Consider the following 10,517-nt stretch of genomic DNA (forward strand, 5'->3'; position numbering starts at 1 on the left):
GGAATCTTCCAACCCTGAGAAAAGTGAGGGCCCACAACAGGTATTTTTCTTTCCACAGTGAATTTTCTTTAAAAGTCTTTGTTTAGTCTGCATAAAAAGTCTATAAAAACATTCAGTTGGTTTACAACTAAAGACAAAAGCCTTCTTAATATTGACTGTCTAACTTAATAAATAAGAACGATGTCACTTTCACCGTGTAGATTTGCTGTTTGATCCGTGCTTTTAAAGCTCTTGGCAGTAGAAATGAGCACTAACTTTAGAGTCGATTGTCTGTCTGATTTATTTTTCACCATGCTCTTATGAGGTTCTAAATTGCATCTAATTATCTGCTTATATTTTTCACATAAAAATTCTTGACTATACTCTTAATCTATGTTAATAGAGTTTAAATTTAATATATCCTTTCAATCATGCAATAAGTATGCATTTAGCACTATTAGGTGCCTACCACTCTGCTAATTGCCCCAAAGCAGAACAGAGACGTGTAGGACCAGCTGTTCAGCCCTCAAAGAGTTTGCTCTTTGCCAGGGTTGTCATAGTGAATAAATTCGACAACAGTGCGAGGCAGTATGTAATTAAGTGCTAAATTGTTTGTTACACACTGACAAAATAAAGCCACTCCAATCTTTAGAGAAATCAAATATTCGAGGCATCTCTAAAAGAAATGCCTTTCTTTCATTTATAAAACTATCTTCCAAATCTTTGTCCTTTGAGTGTGGAAGTGATTTTTAGATTTGTGAGTTACTCATAAGCAAGTATGATGAATAAAGTAGACGATGAAATTGGTCATTACTTTTGGTCCAAGAGTGGTGTGACTCTGAAGTCATGGTGATGATTTTCTTGTACTTTAAGTTGATTGTATCTAATGCACATTATCGGTGGGTAGGAAGCCAGGTGTCGGGCCAGGGAGATAGAGGGGTCTGCAAGGGGCAGGAACAGCCTGGGAAAGCGGAAATTTACATGAGGCCTCTAAAGTCATTATTTCTATAACTAGTTGAATGATGCTTTTTAAAATGAACTTCGTGTGATGCTATGTTACTGGTCTATTATAAACTATGCCTGTTGCTTTTCATGCTGCTAAGCACAAATATAAATCCCAATATATTCATTTATCACAAAATACATTTTTCCTTTTAATCAGATCAGTGATTTGATTGACTCATCTGCCTTGCTTAAGAGGGATGAAAAGAAAGTAATAGAATGTTATTTTAATTACTAATCCAAATGAGTGTTGTCACCTTCAAGTTGATATTTAAATCCCAGTGTATTGCTTAAAAAATAAAATGAAGAATGACACTTTCTTTGTTTCCTATAACTGACCACATCTCACTCCAGCGTCCCGTTCCCTCAAGTGAGTGGGTAGAGATGGTGGGAACTGATCCAGCTCAGCCCGTTCTGGTTGGAAACAATCTCTTTCGGGTCGCACTTGGTGAAATGAGTCACCTTGGGATCAGTACTCGGTCAAATTCAAGGTGCAAACTCCCTGCAAAGGCCGCCCTCTTCCTGGCTAAGAGGGTTTCAAGTTGGGAACCTGTAGCGCTTCCAGAGGGAGGCGCAGGTGCTGTGGCTCACAGACTGTCTCCAGGGCCCTGTGACTTCGATTGCTGCAGCCCCAACAGGTGACATCTCCATCTGCTCTCTGCTTCTCATTGCTGTGGCTCCTAGCTTAGGGCCTGGATGGAATTGGATGTGAACAAAACCAACTCCATCTCTGTGTCCTGGGTTTCATTTTTAAGTGTCATGCTTGACCTTTGAACAACCTCACTGTCCTTAGCAAGTGTATCAGCCTTCCAGTAGCTGATTATCTGAGTTCCTTAAAATGTAGCCATAAATTTTTTGTTAGTAATGGCCAGAGTGTCATTACAACTGGCAATGTCAGTTGTATATCAAACTGGCAATAGTATGGATGATAAACAATCTCATTGCTACCAGCCATTCCCAGATTCAGCCCTGCTGTCATGGTAGGCTAATTCCCCCGTTCTCACAATGGACTCTGTACCAAACCCTGACCCTTTGAAGTGTATATCTCTGCCTTGCCTCAGGACAAGTTGTGTTAATAAAAAGCATGAGGTCCTGGGATGAGGAGACCTGAGAACTTAGATCTTGGATCTTAGCTCCTCTGACCCCCAAGTGCCTTTCAAAATTATATTTCGTCTCATGACTCTTTACTAGTCTCTGGACTCTTCCTTAATCTATGCACAGCCTTCTCCAGATTCCTGAACCCTTCTTGATGCTGGAACAAGAACCCCGGCATCTCATCTATCACAAAATCGCCAAGAGGTATAGTATAGCACTGACACTGCTGCATTCTTTGTCCCTTTGTCCTCTCAATCACTAGTACCTAAGTTATACTATGAAAAAGTACAATAACTGGAATCTGTAGCGGAGAATAGTCTGCACAGAATTTCTGGGTTAACTCTTCTGCTCTGACCTTACATTCCCATAAATAAATTCTCTATAATAAACTCTGTTATATTCCATGGAGTTTCCCGCTTCATTTGTCAGTCTTGCTAACTTCTCCTTAGAGTGGCCATTTGCCCCACCATGGGACAAACTGCCTCTGCTACAGTCTCCTCACCATGTACAAAGTGACCACCAGCTCTGATAAAGACAAAACCTTCTTAATATTGCAGACCCCTTGCAGACCCCTCTATCTCCCTGGCCTGACACCTGGGAGTGCTCACCTTCTGTCACCCCAGGAACTTTTCTGGATCTCACTGTGTCCTATGTGCCCAAGACAGACCTGAAGGACCATCTTAGGCCTCTGTGCTTAGAATGCTTTCTCAACCACTTCTGACCTCTGCTACCTGGCACTATGCCAGTCCAGGGATTTTCCAGGAGGACTAATATATCATGCATTGGTTTCAGGAAGTGAAAACAAGCCCCGCATCCTGGGGGGTGACTCTGTCTTAGTCAGTGCTAGCTGCTATAACAAAACTTTATAGGATGGATGGCTTAAATCACAAACATTTACTTCTCACAGTTCTGGAAACTGAAAGTCCAAGATGAAGGCCTCAGCAGATCCAGTGTCTGGTGAGAGCCTACTTCCTGGTTTGTATCCTCACATAGCAGAGAAAGGAAGCAGGAGGAGGAGAGGGTATGTGTCCAACCTCTTCTTGTAAGGGCACTAATCCCATTCATGAGATTGACTAATCACCTCCGAGAAGCTCCACTACCAAAGATCTACACATTGGAGATTAGGGTTTCCATCTATGGACAAACATTCAGCCCATAGAAGCTCCAAATTATCTGTTTTGTTTTTTTGTAGGGTTTTTTCAAACTTCCCTGAATAGTAGTATTTGAACTTGGAGTGAGACAGCCATGATCACTGTTTCTCATGACTTGCCTTTATTCTCTCTCTTTCTCTACCCTCCTCCTCAATCCCCACAAACCTGAAGTGCTTTCTGTGTCAATGTTAACAAAAGAGCCTCAGGAAAAGAAACTGGAAGGCCAGGGAAATATTTCAAACCACATCATCCTCATTATTCACCTTTGGGCCTTTTATTTCTGAATTTATTTTTGTGTTGGCAGTTTCAATGATGAAAACTACCTCCATCCTTCAAAGACTGATTTGATTTTTAGAGATAGCCAAAGAGTGTTTCAAGGCAAATCTATTGAATAAAGTGGATGTTATAGCTGGTCAATAGACTAAGGCATTGATAGAAGAGAGCAAAGGGAAGCAAAAGAAAAAGAGAGGAAGGAAGGAAGGAAGGAAGGAAGGAAGGAAGGAAGGAAGGAAGGAAGGAAGGAAGGAAGGAAGGAAGGAAGGGCAATTGGGGAGTTACCCTGGTATATGTGGCAGAAGTGAACTGAAAATATGTGGGGAGCCGATATGGGATTAAGCCTCGGACTGACCTGTTGGCAAAGTCACAAACAAGTCCCAGCTTAGAGGGCACAGTCCTCTTAAGCATAATTAGGCTTGACCTTATGACGCTCCCTAGATCTTATCTGGGAAGCTAATGGGCTGAGGGAAGTGCAGCAAGAACAAGAACAAAAACAGCCCTAACTGGTTTGGCTCAGTGGATAGAGCGTTGGCCTGCGGACTGAAGGGTCCCAGGTTCAATTCCAGTCAAGGGCATGTACCTTGGTTGCGGGCACGTCCCCAGTAGGGAGTGTGCAGGAGGCAGCTGAATCAATGTTTCTCTCTCATCGATGTTTCTAACTCTCTATCCCTCTCCCTTCCTCTCTGTAAAAAATCAATTATATATATATATATATATATATATATATATATATATATATATAAAGAACAAAAACAAGTGAAAGTCACAAGAACAAAAACAAGTGAAACTCACAAGAACAGTGTAACTATGGTCAAAACAAGTGAAACTCACAAGAACAGTGTAACTATGATAACCACTACCTTGTTTACCTCTGACTATAAAATAAAGGCTCAGTTTGCCTCAGATCTTTCTCTGTGGCCTCAGCCAGGCACAGGAAGATCTACGGAGACTAAAGAGAGCTAGAGAGTTCTGAACGCTGTCTCCATGTAAAACATTCTTCGCCGACTCCGTCCACACCTTTGGGAACCCCTGGACCGCTGGGGCTGGACCCCGGCAAAAATAGTCAGGAGCTGGTAACATTTATCCTTTCCTTAACAGTCTCTTGAAAGCCTACCTGACTAAATTATGCAACCTAGAGTTACATTTGCATGGAAGGACAGTACAAACCAGACATTCAGTGTCCAAAAAGTTGTTGCTTATATCTAAACTCTATGCAATGACATGACTTATAAAAACTTAACGTTTAACTTATATTAAAGGACATCTGTATTTAAACTCAAAAGTTGCCCTTCACGGTTGTTCCCTAGGACTGGCCACTATGATATCATTGGCCACCTAAAGGCTCTATTGGAAATTGTCTTAGTATTTTCTCTATTTTTTACAAATTGTAATATACCTCTGGTATAGATAGAGTGAAAGGGAAAATGCTCACCAGTTGCTTTCATGTTATTTTTAGTTGCCTTTTACTTAGCCATGTACCCACAGAATTGAATTTCTGGCCAACCTTAATTCCTCATCTCCAAGATCCTTGTCAATTCACAATGCTAAGCTGGTACTTTCCTCATTTTAAAGGTCAGTGTTTGGTGTTAATGTGTAACAGCCGAAATTGATATAGACGTGATATCCTTTTTTTCTCCCTTCTTAATCATGTCATTAGTTCTTGTTCAATGGGCATGTCACATACCTTCCTGTCTTCTTAGAGAAAAATATTGCTCAAGCTTTGCGAAGTACTTTAAAACAATTTTTTGAACAACAGCCAAAAACTGAACTGTGAAACTGGAGAGTCAGCTCTCCAGTCAAAAATCTTTATAGAATAAAGATTGTCAAGGTCATTTTAATAGATTGTTTAAGAAAATAATAGAGCTGGAAATATAATATTCCAGCTCTGCAAATTACTAGCTTTCTGACCTCAGGTCAATTACTTATCCTCTTAGCACCTCAGTTTCACTTCTGTAAAGAATGGATAATAAGGACTACACTCCTGGGCTCACAGGGCTCTTGGATGAGATTGACCTGGTAGGAGACAAACATCACCAGCTAGCTGCCTTTCTCTCGGTGGTACTTGCAGTGAAGTGACCTAAGAAATTATCCTACCTAGGGAAACTGGACTTCAGAATTTATAGTAGGGGGAAAATTTTTTAAAGAGCAGACAATTTGGAGGAAGAAACATGGGTCTTGGACTTACCTGGGAAGTATGTCATCTTTGGCAAGTCATATGAGTATGCTCTGAGTCTCACTGTCATATCCATAAGATGGAGTGAAGTACCTAGCATTCAATGATGAAATTAAATCCATTTTTACGGTGCTGGATACATGTAAGTTGGAAAACAAAGGTTCTTTTTAGAGCACAGTGAATGAGATAGAAAGAAGCAGGAGATGAAACTGGAGAGAAAAATGCCAGGTCATGAAAGTCCTTCCAAGGTAAAATATTTCAATGTTATTGTAGCTGTGATGGGAAGCCTTCAGAAGAATTAGAGAGGATTTAACCTCTCTGCTTATTTTTAAATATTGCATTTTAAAATATTGATCTTGCTGCTATTTGAAGAACTTAATATAGATTTAACGATGGTATCAATTGATAAATGATGGTGGCTTAGCTTTCAGCAATGGAGGAGGTGATGAGAAGTTGGTCTAATGTGGAGAGTGTGTGTGCATGTGTGTGTGCTGGGTTGGCTATAGAATGGCCATAGAAACATTTTTGAGATGATCTGTCGCTCTCTCTGTCTCCATTTTCCCCTCTCTCTTTTTTAAAGGTAGGAGATATTAGAGTCAGTGTGGTGATGGGGACACTCCAGTAGAAAGGGATAAATGGTGATGCAAGAAAGACAGGATGGATCCAGAATTAAGTGGAGAGTTTGATTTGTAATAGGAGCAAAGACACTTTGACCATTAAGAAAGGGGGCACATATTTGAAATTTACTAATGAAGAAATAAAGAAAGTCTTGTGTTATATTATCTATTTTATCAATGAAATATGAGGCAGCTGAGAGTGAAGATGTGGGCAAGAGGAGAGGTAGGAGGTTTGAAAAAAGAGAGCGTGCTGTGGCATGATTGTTTCAGAGAGTGAAAAACACACATTGAAGAACTGCAATAGGATTTCTGAGTGTCTTTGAGATCCTTGGAATGGATGGTTCTGAATTTAAAGTGAGTCTAGTCAGCACCAGTGTTGTGTTTTCCTGTGGCCCAGTTCAGTTATTTGTATGGAGGTGCTGAGTAGGTGTTTAGTTGTGCTTAATCTTAGCTGGAGATTTACTAGAGAAATGGAGAGAAGGCAGTGGTGTTAGTGTCTTTGCAAAGGAGGAGTATGATGTTGAACCCTGGAATCTAAACCAAGTGAGAAGAAAAATAATCAAATGAGGAGAACACTAATGCAGGTTTTGTGGGCCTAAAATTGATACAACTTGGGGGTCCCTCTTAAAGACAAGAATACAAAGTTAGGACTGCAGAATTAGGTAGAAGAGTTCATATTTAAAGTGACAAAAGTAATTATACGAAATTATGAATCTTATAAAGCTTATTGTGTTGATTAATTTTATGTGTGGACTTTATTGGCTAAAGGATGCCAAGCAAGCAAAATGTCTAAAGGTGTTTCCTGATGAGATTAGCATTTGAATTGGTGAACTGAGTAAAGCAGTGACTCTCTCCATCATGGATGGGCATCATCCAATTTGTGGAGGAACTGAATAGAACAAAAAGATGGATAAAGGGCAAATTTGCTATCTCTCCGCTTGAAGTGAGAGAGCATCTTGTCCTTCATACATATGTGTGTGTGTGGCATATGGCATATTGGTTCTATTTCTCTAGCTAACCCTGACTAATATACTGGTGATTCCATAAACATAACATCCAGAGAATTTACACAACATTTTTATGAATTCACCACCTGAAATACCACCATGATATTATATTTCTTTTTTTAAAATTTCTTAAGTTATTATATATGTGTCCTTATCCCCACATTACTCCCCCCCCACACACACACTCATGCCCTCACCTCCCTATTGTCTGTGTCCATTGGTTAGGCCTATATGCTTGCATATAAGTCCTTTGGTTGATCTCTCCCCCTTACCCCTACCCTCCCCTACCTTCCCTCTGAGGTTTGATGGTCTGAACGATGCTTCTCTGTCTCTGAATCTGTTTTTGTTCATCAGTTTATGTTGTTCATTATATGCAATAAATGAGTGAGATCATGTGATATTTATCTTTCTCTGAATGGCTTATTTCACTTAGCATAATGCTCTCCAGTTCCATCCATGCTGTTGCAAATGGTAAGAACTCCTTTTTTACCACAGCATAGTATAACATTGTGTAGATGTACCACAGTTTTCTAATCCACTCATCTACTGATGGGCACTTAGGCTGTTTCCAAATCTTAGCTATGGTGAATTGTGCTGCTATGAACATAGGGGTGCATATATCCTTTCTAATTGGTGTTTCTAGTTTCTTGGGATATATTCCTAGAAGTGGGATCACTGGGTTAAATGGGTGTTCCATTTTTAGTTTTTTGAGGAAACTCCATGCTGTTCTCCACGATATTATATTTCTTACATATGTTAGTTGCATAACCTTTAATCACCTCCTCATGTGACTAAAGTTGTGTAATACTTTTCTTTCTGTACAGAAAATAGAAAGATAATTCAGCCCTCTCTCTAACATGAATGATTAAAAAGTGTTTTTTTGGTATCTGAGATACAAAAATCATTTGACATCACACACAGACACCCTGACTCTTTGTAGTACAGCTATAGGTTTCTCCTCTACTACTGCAAGAATTTTGATAAATTCTAGTTTATATAATTCCTATCATAAAAGAAAAAACTCTGCAGGCTTTTCTTCTATGCACTGCATTATCAAGAATATTCGTGACAGGTGAGAACTCCAATTTGGTTAGGCATAAGTGAGAATCAAAGGCAGCACTGACACAATTTTATTCAACAGGCTTCCCTACAGGGGTTCTTACTGCCTGCAGGATGCAGGTATGGGCCCTGTGGCACAAGGTTGTCAACCGATGGTCATTGGTGCCAATTCAATGCCAACAGGAACCCCCAATGTGTGGTGCAGTGAAGAAGGACACTTTATTCTGTGTAAAACAGCTCAATAGTGATTCAGCTCAGCTGTGAAAACAGCACAGCTGTGAGGCAGCCCTGGGGCCGGGCCCCTCTCCTGCTAGACAGCTCTGCTCCTCTCCTCAATGGTCTGCTCTGCTCTGCTCCTTGCCTGTCTGCTATCTGCTGCGCTGGACTGTCTCTCTCTGCTTTGGTTTCCTTCACTCTGTGCCAGTCAACTCGGGTCTGTGCTGTTCTAGCTAGACACCTCTGGTGTTTCAGCTCAGCTAGGGAAGCACAGTCTTCAGTGAAAGGAAAAGTGTGCCCCCAGAGTTAGAAAGCTGGTTTATATGGATAGAAGTCCCTGCCTCTGGTTCCTGATTGGCCTGTCTTCATGTAAATGAGGACTCCAAATCCTTACCGTTTGATTGGTCCAAAAGGCACTGTCCTGATTGGACAAAATAGAGCCACTCTGAGTGATCTGAGCTGTGCAGCTCCAATTGGATGGGGAAAGCCTCAGTCCTATGGGTTGAAATAGGATTCCAGGAACTCCTTTATAAGGGCTGGCTCAATGGCAAAACACAGTGCAGGCAGGCAGTTCAGTGCAGCCTTCTTCCCGAAATGCAGTTTGTATGAGAGGGCCCTGCGCAGAAATGGCTGCTAGGCTCTGTTTGTTTTGTTTTTGTTGTTTTGTTTTTATTTTATTTTAGCCCATTTAGCCACCAGAAGCCCTTCTTAGTAGGTTTCTTCTTTCTCAGTGTTCACATTTGGTGCCACAAGGTCATGCAACGATTGTCCCCTTGTCATGACCCAAGAGAAGATGATGTTGCAGGCAGTTGGAGGAATACTGAAGCCATTACTACACTAGCACAGCTAGCGATGATGTGACTATACTCAGAGTTGATTGTAAACCCTGTATCCCAACAAAATCCAATATAACTGTACTTCTCCCAAAAGCTTTCCCTCAGCTGTGTCCTAAAAATACCCACAGCCACTCAACACCATGTTACTGAAAGGGAAGTGTGATAGCAGGCAAGACAGAGTGAACGGGAGGTCACTTTTTTCGCTATTGTTAAACATCTAACAGCTTCTCTTCAAGTGTCTCAGTTATGTCCTTTGCTCATTTTTCTCTAGAAGTGACTGTCATTTTCCCTAGTGATTTTTTTAAGTGTTATCAATCTTAACACTTTGGCTTGTTATATTTTAAGACATGTAGAATGGTCCAAAAGTCACTCTGAGAACTTACTCACCACAAAAACATGTGACCATGTGAGTACTTTGCTAGAGCAGTTTCCAGAACTTGCCAAGGGCTGTGCTGGGGTGGGGCCTGAAACAGGCTTCATTAGCCTTTTGAGAAATTTGTCTCTGGCTCAGACCAAGAGAACAGAGGTTCTGATGAAATTTTAAGAGACTGCTGTCATTGAGAAATCAGCCCCTCCATAGCTCCCTTTTGCTTCCCCAGTTGTCCCTTATCTTTCCCTTCTGGTCCCAGTATTATACTGTGGCTTGTGTGGTGGGTAGGGATGGAGGAGGGCATGTTGGGATTGGCTAGAAAAGACAAATCCAGACCTCTGGGTCTGACACTTGGGCTGAAGATTTCTTTGGGACTTGATTTCTGCTTCCTTATGGTCTTGGAGTTCCCTCTGCAGGATATGAATGAGAAGAGAAATACCTATAAGAAAAGAAAACTATACTAACACTTTACAATGGCATCCTGAACAGCTGAACAAAGGAATTAAAATAGCTCATGGGTATTAGATTTCTCCCAAGGCGAACAGCCCTATATAGCAGTGAGTGCTGCGGGCCTCCCTTACTGCCTTAGTTGTCTGTCTCTAAGTGGACAGCCATTCCCTTTTGCTTTATGGGAATGTTCAAAAACCTGCTTCTTGCGAAATGTCTGCATCACAGGTAGATTTGAAACCCTCCCCCTCCTCTCTCCCCCATTGGAATCTCCCCTTAAGTTCTTTCA

This window comes from Myotis yumanensis, unplaced genomic scaffold (genome assembly GCF_028538775.1).
Source record: "Myotis yumanensis isolate MYYU_CA2020_CCGP unplaced genomic scaffold, mMyoYum1.0.hap1 SCAF_6, whole genome shotgun sequence".
Lineage (NCBI taxonomy): Eukaryota > Metazoa > Chordata > Mammalia > Chiroptera > Vespertilionidae > Myotis > Myotis yumanensis.